The 12,250-nt window shown below is 40.3% G+C and overlaps 1 non-coding gene across 1 annotated transcript; it reads right to left on the minus strand.

Annotated features, from left to right (window-relative positions):
* Positions 1-201: 201 nt before the first annotated feature.
* LOC122814640 lies at positions 202-308 on the minus strand. Its single transcript, XR_006366847.1, has one exon. It is a non-coding gene; the product is annotated as a U6 spliceosomal RNA (small nuclear RNA).
* Positions 309-12,250: the final 11,942 nt, after the last annotated feature.

Below are 12,250 nucleotides of genomic sequence, written 5' to 3' on the forward strand. Positions count from 1 at the left end.
AAAGAAACTACAGAACGTGTTTATAAGGTTAATATGGAAACTTGTGAACACTAAATATAACACTGTATGACTGTGATTTTTTGTCTATCACACTATGACCTGATTGCACGGACTTTCATTTAATCTACACTTGTGTAGATCTAATGACAACACAATTACTTTTTGACAGTAAATAAATGTAACATTACACAGCAGAATGAGTAAAATATGGAACGCTTCACGAATTTGCGTGTCATCCTTGCGCAGGGGCCATGCTAATCTTCTCTGTATCGTTCCAATTTTAGTATATGTGCTGCCGAAGCAAGCACGATTAAGTGGTTCAAGCCTGCAGTATATAAAAAGCATGATTCCGGGATTTATTATAGTTATGGGTACTACATTTTTTTTCTTTATGTGAATGTAATTACTATTTCGAAAGGAATACTTATAATTAACAAATCATATAGCTACAATACAATTAAAACGTGTTCTTCGTTAAAAAAAAAAATCATGCAACCCAGTCTGGCACCTCTACTACCCCAGTGCATTATGGGTTTATATGGGTGGTATGCAAATTAATACTGTGAAGTGTTCCGCCTATAGCAACGTCTTAGGTTACATTTGTTTACCAGAAAATTCGGACCAGGTACGCCTTCTTCTCAGCGGAGGCCCGGGGAGATAAAAGCCCCACAGAGAACATGAAACATAAAGTTGTAACAATCATTTGATTAGAATTGACAAAACGGTGTGATACACGTGATAGAGTTTTAATAAATAAAAAGAAACATGACCGTTTGCCATCCTGTCTGTTATCTTTGTGGACGTGCCCTACTTTTTTGTATTGTTAACATTTCAGTTCCTATGCTGCTAAAACTACCGCACTTATCACTCTATTCTGATGCTAAAAAACTCATTACTTTCACACGTACTTTATTTGTCGAGGCTATTTTTTTTCAAAATGTCGAAAACCGGCTGCTGCTGTAGACGTAGGTATTACATGATTGTAGTACCGCCTGTTGGGACTGTGTAGGTATGGACTTGTCCGTCCAAGTTGATGGTGAACATTAGAGCACTGTTGAAGTAGCCTAAGCTGTCCAACATGATGGCGAAGTTGAACATTAGAGCACTGTTGTGTTGAAGTAGCTTAAGCTGTTTGGGTCCTGTTTCCCGCCAAACGGACAGATTTTCAAATACCCTCACCCGCTTGCTGAGACAGAGATTTTAGCACAGAAGAGCGCTCCTTCTTTGGGCAGTTAAGCCCCCATTTATGGAAAATCTTTGACATATTTATTTTTCTGAGGAAAGTGTGTGTTTCTATGAAATCATTAGTTTTGCTGACTAGGAAACTTGTATGTCATGTCTCAGTGGGATGATTTACTGCATTAATTCTTGTGTGATCAAACTGTGTAATCATAAACCTTTTGACCTCGTTTCCTGCATAATTGTGTAGGTCTGTGTGCCGGGGCAGGAAAGTTTGCTTTTGGGAACTGACAGTGATTTTCTTACCTCAGGACCACCCTTTTGCAGTGATAAGGTTTCTTGACATTTAAGTTCCAGTGCCTGTCTTTAGTGCTTCCTTTTCTGCAGAAATCTACGGCTCAGTAATCTTTGTTTCCTTCTTGCACTATCTGCAAGAAGAAATTAGGAAGTCTGGTGTCGCACCAGCTCCAGTTGTGCCTCATCTACTAATGGATGACTCTGCTGTGGCTGGATTTAGTTTCTCAGACCGCTTTTTCAGTGACATATTACCTACAGCCACAAAGGACTGGGGGATACATCCTCTGTGGCTGCAGGGTTGCCTTTAGCTGACAAGGGAGAACCACTCTTGGTCTCAGAGAAGCAGCAAGGGAAGGTCCACATCATAGTTGGGAAAGGGAGCTTGAGCCTCAGGATAGCATGCTTGCTTTTGGTCGGTCCTCCAGGGAGTTTTCCAGGAAAAATAAACTGACTCCTCATTTTCCTGTTTTAGTGGCAGGAAATGTCTGCTGGGATTTGCCAAGGAGTACATTTCTACTTGTACTTTAGCTACTATTTCTTTAGCAAAGAAAAGGAGTTCATTTTCTGATAATATTTTGTTTGAGGATTTTCTTCTCAACCCGAGGATTCTGATTCTGATAAATGTGTTGATTCAGATTTTTAGTGGGATCAGAATGAAATTCCCGTTACCCAGCAAGTATATTCTGATTTGGTGTAGTTGGTTATTCCTGTCTACAGCTGTTCTTCCTGTTTTACCTGCTTTAAAGAGTGATTTTCTCACAGCTTGAAGTTTACCTGACCGTCAACCTCCTGCATTTACAGGGTATTTCAGACTTCACAGATACTTGTTTGCTAACCCTAAAGCAGACCCTGCAATGAGTTTCTTATCCAAAGCTACTACTGTTAAATAAACTGCGAACTCTAATCCCATTCCCTCTGACAAGGCTGGGAAAGATTTTGACAAATTTGGGAAGAAAGTTTATTTGGCTCCCTATTGAAATGTTGGTACTTGAAATTATGAGAGCTGACAAAAGAAAAAAAAATAACAAAACCCCAAGAGAAGATCAGATCTCAAAGATCGCGCTTCTCTTTTAAACTTATTTTTTGCAAGGAACAGGGGCATGCTCCCCTGCCTGCACCCCACCCCCCTGGATTATATATACCATCTCTGAGATCGCCATATCGCCAAGAAAAGGGAATATCCCAAGAAATGGCCATCTTGGACTTAGTATATGTAAGTCTGTTTTTTGACCATTCAGTCTCAATGTTTCAGGAAGTGTGGAGTCTGTACACAGTGTCCTTCCATTATGAATAGTGATTGTTTCACAATAGCTAATGTTACCTATTTGATTAAAGGGAGGTATAATTGTGAGACTAAAAATGTTGTTTACCTTGCTCAAGGCACATTATAAGTTTTTACATAGGTAAGACTATGAGAAGGTTACAAGATCGTATATGTGAGCATCGTGCTGATATTAGGAATTGTAAACTGAGCAATGCTTTGTTCAGATATTTAAAAGACAATCCTACACATTTTTTTAAGTTTATGGTTGTGGAGAAGTTGGCGAAAGATTTTCAAAGGAGGGTGGTGGATGAGCACCTGGATATGGCTGAGTTGAAATGGCAAATTGTATTGAATGCAACGTAATATCCAGGTTTAAATGACACTTTATCCATACACACTGTGTTGAAATTGAAGCAATTAGAGTACAAATGATTTTATTGGAGGGATTACACATGTGATCTTTTTTAAAATTTGTATTTAAAACACAAAATGGTTTTATTTTTATGAGTTCTGATGAAGTTCCAGAGGGAATGAAAGTGCTAAACTCTGACTTTGTGGATTATTAAACTATGTTTTTATAAGATTATCGTGGTTCTCCTTGGTGTGCTGGTTCTACAGAATTTTTCCTCCATCAGCTGCTGCCTTGGTTTGTTTGTGTGTTTTTAAACTGTGGGTCTTCAAGTGATATTTTCTTTGAATGTTGTTTTACTGTCTGCTTCTCATACAATTAAGCATTCCTTAAAGTGTTCTTATGACTCTGCTGATACTGGGTCTAGTGCTGCTGCTTCTGGGTCAACCATGAGAACAGTTTTTTGTCTTCCTTTTCAAAATCTTCCTGAAGATGTTAAAAAGGAGATGCTAAATTCTTTCCCTGACAAGGAAGTTCTCTTTGGTAAACCAAAGTAAAGGGGAAAAAAAAAAAACAGATAACAGTAAATCCCTTTGAAACCAGGAATCACTGGTACTGAAAACTCGCCACATTAGAGACACAGATGTATTATTAAGCTCTTTTGTTCCTTTGTACTTTTAGAACTTCATCATCTTCTGTGTCTCTAGTGTGGCTATTTTTCGGCAACTGTGATTCCTGGTTTCAAATGGATTTGCTATTATGAAGTTCTGTTTGGTACTTAAGAGACTGATGAGGAGGAAACGTTGATTCAAGGGGTGACACAAATCTTCCAACCTTCCTTTTTTAAGACTAATATAATAGATATTTTCCTTCCATCTCAGCGCTTGTTTTTAAACAACACTTCAAGCACCAAGGTTCCTTCCAACTGGATTTTAATAAGCAAAGGCCACAAGGCTCAAAATGAAATGGAAAGCCTCTCAAAACCAAGGGCAATACAAAAAGTCAGAATGACTACTGGCCTATTCTGGCTCTTGCCCACCACCCTGACAATTTCTCCCTCTCTTCCTGTCATAGTCTACATTTTCCAGATTGTTTCAGACAAATGTGTTTGCAAATATATGCAACAAGTTGGCAATGATAGTCCCTCACTCCTTCCCTTCTAGGGGATTCTTCCTTGCCCAGTAAGCTAATTATCCCTGTTTCATCCTGTTATGGAACAAATGTTATCTTAGAGAGTCATACAACCAGCGCCTACCTGCCAGATGGGCAAAGGATTTTATTCAAGTATTTTGTCTGGTGCCAAAGAAAGAATGGCCTTGGAGGCCTGTACTAGACATCTCTTTTCTCAATTTTTTTGTCAAGGACCTAAAGTTCAAATTGTTATTCCCTCAGACCCTGTTACCTCTTGTCTCCTTACTAGTTTTCATGGTAAAACTAAACTTAAAAAGATGCTTATCAACACATTCTTTTTGGCAAACATTTCAGATGTTTCTTAAGATTTTCTGTATCTGTCTAAACAGTTGTTCATCAGTATCACTGCTGCAGTAGTTTAAAGCTATACAGGTATTGTCCTGCTCAGGATTAAATGTCTAGCTAGTCATCAAAAGTGCCTGACTCTCCTCTATTTATGCATGTGGTATGAACTGCAAAGGGAGGACAGCAGTCTGGGTGCCAACAATACCACTCACTGGTTTCCCTGGGACCCTCTGGTGTACTCCCTACCACAACCATGGTTCATAGGTGTGTACTAGGCTAATGGCCCTGGGGCCTTTACAAGCCTAGCCATAGGATTACCCCTGGAATAGTGCCACCCGACCTTAGTTCCCAGTGCCTCTGTCGAGTAGAGCCACTGATGTTATCCCCGGGGTGAATTTTCTGTTTCCCATCCACTTATCAAGATTTCTGTTGAAGAGGGTCAGCAAGGTGCTCTGCTTGACATGATGGGAAGTCTGTTCCATAGCATGGGCAGTCTCTGGGTTATGAACCTGTCCCTCCAGCATGTTCTGTTAATTGTGATAATGAGATTGAGGTCTCTGGAGCATGTGGTGTGGAGGGATTGGGATTTCTTTAGATGTAGCATTTCTAACAGAGCTGAGTCAGTCATGGCTTTGTAAGTCAAGCAGAGATTGCCTCTAAATAGGCGATATGAGACAGAGAATAGTTGGAGTTTTTTTGAGTCTGTCCATATAGGACAAGTGTTTAAGGCCTAGGATCCTCTTTGTGAGGTACTTTTGCAGCCTCTCCAGTTGTTGCAGGTGTCTAGTGTGGTACATGCCAAATGGGGCATTGTAGTCGATGATTGGCCTATTGAGGGAAGAGTAGAAGGAGACAATGACCTTTTTCTTCCTGGATGCAAAACCCTAAGTAATGAGATGCGCCACATAGAAGGACTTTCTGACCACAGTGGCAATGTGGTGGTCAAAAGAGAGGTTGCTGTGAACCTGTATTCCCAGATCTCTTATAATGCCTTCTGTGCTCAGTGGGCTCTCATCGATATGGTAATTAGTGGAAACTGAGTTTTTCCCAAAGGGGATGATGACACATTTTTTGGCATTGGGTTAGCCACATCCTCTGAGACTGTTCCAGTGTCCATTACAGGCATGGGAGAACCGCTTTCCTTGGTCATGAAATTTTTCCTGGGACATTTTTCCCTAGGTGGCTGAGGTAAGAGACCTGTTTCCAGGGATGAAGTACCATCCTTCAGGTCAGTCTTTATCTAGGATTATCCCTAGAAAAAAGAAATGCAAACAGTAGACATAATTCTAACATTAATATTTCAGTTAATAAAGATGAACTAATTGCTTGGCTAAAGTATTACAGCAAGTTTTGAATCCTGTAGAACAGTAGAGAAAACTGAGTTTATATCTTAGTTCTACTATTCCAGGGGATATTTCATCAGATAATTCTGATAAGGATAGAGACAGGGTTTAATCTCTGTTTTTTTTTCACATGTCCTGGACTCTGATTCTGAGGAGAGAGATTCCTCAGTTTCTCCCATAGAAAAAAATTCCTTTGCTGAGACTGTGTCCAGAATTAATAATTTATTTCATTGGGAATGGGTGGATGCTCCCTTTTCTTTAAGCAGGTAGAATGACATGTTGCAAAAGTTACACCGTGTTCTACTCTGGGTTGGCTTGCAATAGTCCTGATATCTATCTTCAGTCCCTAACATTGCAGACAGACTTGATAAAGTTCCTCCATCTAACAAGAGTGTGTTTTCTCATCTCAGGTTTAAACCAACAGCTATTTCTATTTCATCTCTAGCTGCTGAGTTTTTTGCTAATGACAATTCGTCTTCTGATATGGATGGTAAAGCCGTAGCTCTCAACTTCTTAGCACAAAAAATCTAGATAAAGACAAAAATAATGGGGGGGGGGGGACAAAGCCTCAAAACTAGGGACACATTTTAAATATTGCTTTTATAAGCTTAGAATGTTGCTAGAATAAAAGGTCTTGAATTACCATGCATTTTACTGAAGGATATGAACTCTGAAACTCAGAAACCTATCATTGTTTGGGGAATTCAGCACTCACCGATTTGCCACAAAAATCCAGAAAACCACACATTTTCTGAAGAACAGACCAAAAATAGGAGGCAGACATCCAGACATTCTGTGAAATTCTGGGCAGTTGAGAGGTATTGGTAAAGTATTTGACAGGTTTGGGAAGAATCTTTTCTTCTTCTAGTTTAGGCTTCAGAATTTTGAGCCACCAGGCTCATATGTTGAAGAACATGCTGGTTTGAAGAGCTTTTCTGCCACATTACCCTCAGAAGGTTGGCCCTTTCTGAACCGTATTATTGCTACTCTTTCTCAAGTGACTACACTTTATTTAAAGGGTGTGTATCATTGTGCTGACGACGTGTCCAGGGCTATAGCTACTGCCCCTGGGATGAGGCATTTTTGCTGGAAATGCGATCAGAAGTTTTCAGAAGATGCTAAATCTTTGATTTTGAATTCTGCTTTGGATAAGGTTTTGTCTGGTCCTTCTGCTGCTCAGGAACTCAAGCAGCTCTAAAACCCTTGATTTCGTTTTTCAAAAAAGCAAAACAAACAATTCAAACAAGCTCCTGGCAAGCAGGGCTCTAAGAAAAAATGTCAGGTGGGACCTAATACAATGCAGAGATCCTTTTGGAAAAAGGAACAGGCCTCTTCTACCGAATGATTATTGCAGCATCCCCTTGCCACGTCTTCAAAATTGTCTCAGAAGCTGTTTCTCAATCTTCCCCTTTGTCAGTAAACAGTTTCAGACAAGTGGGTTCAGAAAGTTGTCCAGAAGGTTTACCAATGGCACTGGGAAACTTACCTTCATTATGGGGTATTCCACCTCACCCACCAAACCAGACAGAACAGTTTCCTCTGGTTTTAAATTATATGATTTTCTCGGGGGTCATAGAATGAATGCCCAAAAATCAGATGGTAAAATGACTTTATTTAAAGATGTTTACTTTGCCAAAGAAAGATGCTTCTTTGAGACCAGTTCTGAACCTGTCTTTTCTTAATTTGTTTATGAAAGTGCCAAAGTTGAAAATGTGGACTTTTCAAAGTGTGTTACCCCTCATTCTTCCTCGTGAGCTGTTATGGCAGTGCTAGACTTTGCATGATACATATCATTACATTCCCATTGCCACAAAGTTCAGAGGTGTGCACAGATTTTCTTTGTCTGGATCACATTATCAGTTCTCCACATTACCCTCTGGGGTATCTTCAGCTCGAAGGGTGTTTACTAAAGTGTCTAGATTCAGTGATAGCAGATTGCAAACTACAGGGCATTCACATATTTCCTTATTTAGATGACTTCCTTATCTTTGCAGAGTCTTTTTCCAGGTGTCAGGAGTCCCTTATATGAATTTCAGATGTCTTCCTCAGCCTAGGTTTTCATATCAACAGTCAAAAATCCTCCTTAATTTTTTTCTCAGAGGATAGTTTTTCTAGGATGCCTTTGAGACTCCACCCTGCAAAAGGCATACCTAGCCCATAAAAAAGTGGACTTGTATATGGAAGTTTTCCCGAGTTTCTCCAATCAGTTTCAAACTGCAGCCAGAGAATATCCCAGGGTTTTAGGGTTCATAGCATCCATGTTTCACATAATTCCTCTCGCCAGGTAATACTTGAGAAGACTCCAATGTTTTTTTTTAATCTGTGGACCCAACATTCTCACCCTGTGGAATATGAAAATCCAATCTTAGATTTTGTGAAGAGAGAACTTCTTTGGTGGAGAAAACAGAGTTCCTTGAATCCACATCTCCCTTTCTGTCTTCCAACCCTTGCTCAGTCTATATCACAACAGGCACCTCCAATTTTCCTTGGGGTGCTGTATCTATGGGGATAAAAGTGCAGAGCCTTTGGAACAAAATAGGCAGACCTAAGGAAAAAAATGTAAAAGATATGTTAGCTGTGATCAGTGTTAGAGTCCTTTCGTCATGTATGGTCCCCAGGATCTCTGCCGAGGTAGGACATAAGTAAACATGGAGCACTAGGTCTTACTTTTTGTGTTGGCTGGCTGTGGTTGCTCTGAAGCATTGTTTGACCACCCTCCCCAGGCTTCCGGCATTCTGTCACAGCAAAATATAGTTGCAGACAAGCTGAGCAGGTCCAGGACATACCTTCACGATTGAAAATTAAATGAGGGGATCTTACAGGATTTGATCCAGTTGTGGGGAACACCTCAAATAGTTCACCTCTTTCAAAATAGCTACAATTCTGCATCAGAACTACTTGTGGTCTGGCCTGGAAAACAGATGTTTTTTCATTCCCTTAGATAGGAATGCCTTTCCACTGATTTCCAGGGTCATTCTGAAGATTCAAAAATCATTGTGGGGACTCCCTTCTGGCCCAGGCAACAGTGGTTCTTTCTTCATAAGGAATTGGCCAAAGGCAATTACTACAAGTTCCCCAACAGATTGGATCTATTCACACAAGGTAATGGGAGTCTGATACACCCCAGTCTGAAACAGTTGCAAATAACTGCCTAGATGATTCAATTTTAATACCTTTTAGGAACCTTGTTTTTGATGATGTCAGCAGGTATTAAGAAGGCAAGAAAACCTGCTACTATGAGATTGTATTTTTAGTAAAAGTGGAAAAGATTTTCTTGTTGGTGCTTGACAAATAACTGAGGCCAAATCAGGGATTTTGTACTACTGGTTCTTAAATGTGCGAGTTACCCTCCTCTGGCCTTTCTTATTCCTCTTATCAAGGTTCGTGTTTTGCTCATTTCAGTATGTATGCTCATGGATCCTCTCCTTTCTTCTCTGTCTTATGTCAAGCAGTTCTTGAAAGGGGTTTCTGCATTTTAGACCACTTAGGATGCAAGTGGCACCTACCTGGGGTCTTAACGTTGTGCTGGAAAAGTTAACTCTATTTCCATCTGAATAAGCTAACTGAGCTGATTTATGGCTCTTGAAGTAGTTACCTGTTGTTCTGACATCTGCAAGAAGAGTATCTGAGTTGCAAGCTGCTGTGGTAGGTGAACTCTATTTGATATTCTATGGAGACAGAGTTACTTTAAGAACAAATCACTCATTTATGCCAAAAGTTGTTTCAGAGTTTACTTTGAATTAAGCCACCAATCGTCCTGTGTTCTATCCAGAACCTAAAAATCAGGGGAAAGGATTCTTCATAGTCTGGATATGTACAGGCAACTCTGGTATTATCTTGACATAACTAAGTCCTTAAGGAAAGCTGAACAGCTGTTTATCTCATATGATGGGACAAAGAAAGGGCAACCTGTGTCCAAACAGACCATTTCCAAATGGTTGTCCCTTGCTATTGCCATTTGCTGTTTCCACCATGTTAAATCTCTTCCAGGCAGAATAAAAGCACATTCTACTAGAGTCTTGTGTTCTTCAATGTTGTACTGGAAAGGAGAAGACTTTAGAAACATTCCAGAGGAAGCTACTTGGTCCTCTCTACATATTTTTATAACGCATCCCAAACTGCATTCCTTCTCCAGGCCCAGAACAGACACTGCTAGGACCATACTCCACAAGCTTAACTTTATGTATTCCCAACTTATCTGTTGTTTTTTTTTATTTTCAGGATTGGTTGAGCTTCTTGCATAGATTTTGGGAGATAGCAGCTGATCTCCTAACCTCCTTGACCAGGTTCTTTAAGTGTACAACTGCTCTTCTCAGCAGCATTCTGCACTGCCAAGATTTCTCAGAAGATGCCAAAACCTTGAAGAGTCTGAGCAATGACACCCGCCACAGAGCTGTGGAATGGAGGCAAAGAGATCATACCTAGTCCAGAGGAGTTTAGATAAAGGTAGCAATACTAGTCCTGATACATGTGATTAATAATATGAGTAACACTATCAGATGAAACTTGCAGAAGTCCAGAGAAGAAATCAGCTTCTTCAAGGCTGCAGCTAATTTTCTTATCCATATTATTTCGACTAGGGCTAATATCCGGGACCATATCCCTTAGGACAGTGACAGATTCCTTTACTCACTTTCTTGGTGGTTGTGATTGATCTTCTTGTCCACATTCTTTAGGCCTGAGACTGATTTTCTTGGTCATGTTCATCAATCTGGGACTGATCTCCTTGCTCAAATTCCCAGGACTAGGTCTGATCTTGGCAAACTTCTTCAGGGCTGCAGCTGATCTCGTTACTCATTTGTTTATGCTTTTCCAGTCCTCAGACAGTTTTCTTATTGACTGGAACGTGTGTGTTATTGGTTTTTGTTGCTTACAGAGGCGAGTGCATTAGATGTTTTTGCTGCTTAGACAGGTGTCTTCCTGGATATTGCCATTTAGAGACCAATTTTCCAAGTTATACATCCTAGCCAAGTGCCTCAGCCTGAGGCAGTACTTGGCCACAGACTGATCTGTGACATTCTGAGGAGGAACTTGTGTGCATTTAGATATGAGTATGGAACTCTGAAGACTACCTGCTGTCTTGATAATTCCATTTTTACAGACATGGATTCCAGTCTGGTTATGGATACTGTTGTTTTTTCCTCCCTTTTTTATCTTGATAAAGCATCTGACTATTAGATGTGCAGTGATGTTACATAATTTAGTAGCATTGGGTTAGAGATGGCACTGTAACCTAGTTTTACTATTTAGCTGGGAGAATTTGATCCTTAGGATTAAATAAAGATTACTTACTTGTATGCAGTGATATTTTTCTCAAGCAGTCCCCAGGAATCACTCTTTATTAACAGTTTAACCAGGGATGTTGTTGACCTGACAGTCATGCTATACAAGTTACATCTTACTTCAGTGGAGGATGGATTTAGCAGTAAATCATAACATTTGGGTAGAATGCATCTCAGAGACTAGTTCAAATTTTTGCTTTTAAGTAACATTAATTAGGGTTACATACCTTCCTTAATCCCTGCCAAGGAATCCCCTCATTAGAGATAAGGGGGTTCACTCAGAACCAAACCCCAGATCTTTTTAGCTGTTCACGCAGACTGTATCTCATCCTAATGTATATTACTGGAAAGTCCCAGTACCCAATGCCTAAAAAGCCTAACTCATCCAAGTGTGCCTAGAATTATCAGCCAGAACTACCACAGAACCTCTCTGTGCAGGACTGGCTTATGCCATGGCACGGAGTGGTGTTGAAAATGTCAGCATTTCAATCCAGCCACTAACACTAATCAACCTGCCAGGAGACATCTGATGCCCACCTGGCCATATACAGGCCTGCAGTGATGCAGACTTCTAATTATAGAGGCTGGTTTAACCCAAAGGGAGCACCCCAGCAGTGCAGAGTTACAATGTCTTCTACACATTTAGGCCAGGTACTGCACTGGCAGATACCAAAGGTGGAGGTGTTTCAATCTATAGCACCAACAAACTTACCTCAAGACCTGTCAAACAGGATGATATGCTTGTGATTCTCCATGTCCAGGTTTCCATAGGCAAAGTCCTGTATCTAATCCTTGCATGTTATAGGTCATCTATGACCCAAGAAACCCACAGCATGTACTTGGACTTACTGGAGGCTCTCTCCATTCAACCCAATATCATATTCATGAGCAACTTTAATTGTCCCACTATAAACTGAGGCACTTGCTTGACCCCAAACTTACAAGCCCCAAGATTCCTGGATTTTGTAAACACCAACACCCTGGACCAGATAGTCCTTGCACGCACTTGAGGTAAAAACAGACACAACCTAGTATAAAGCTCCTTCATAATAAAAATCAA

The sequence above is a fragment of the Protopterus annectens genome, chromosome 10.part0 (assembly GCF_019279795.1).
Source record: "Protopterus annectens isolate FY-2018-M chromosome 10.part0, PAN1.0, whole genome shotgun sequence".
Classification (NCBI taxonomy): Eukaryota; Metazoa; Chordata; order Ceratodontiformes; family Protopteridae; genus Protopterus; species Protopterus annectens.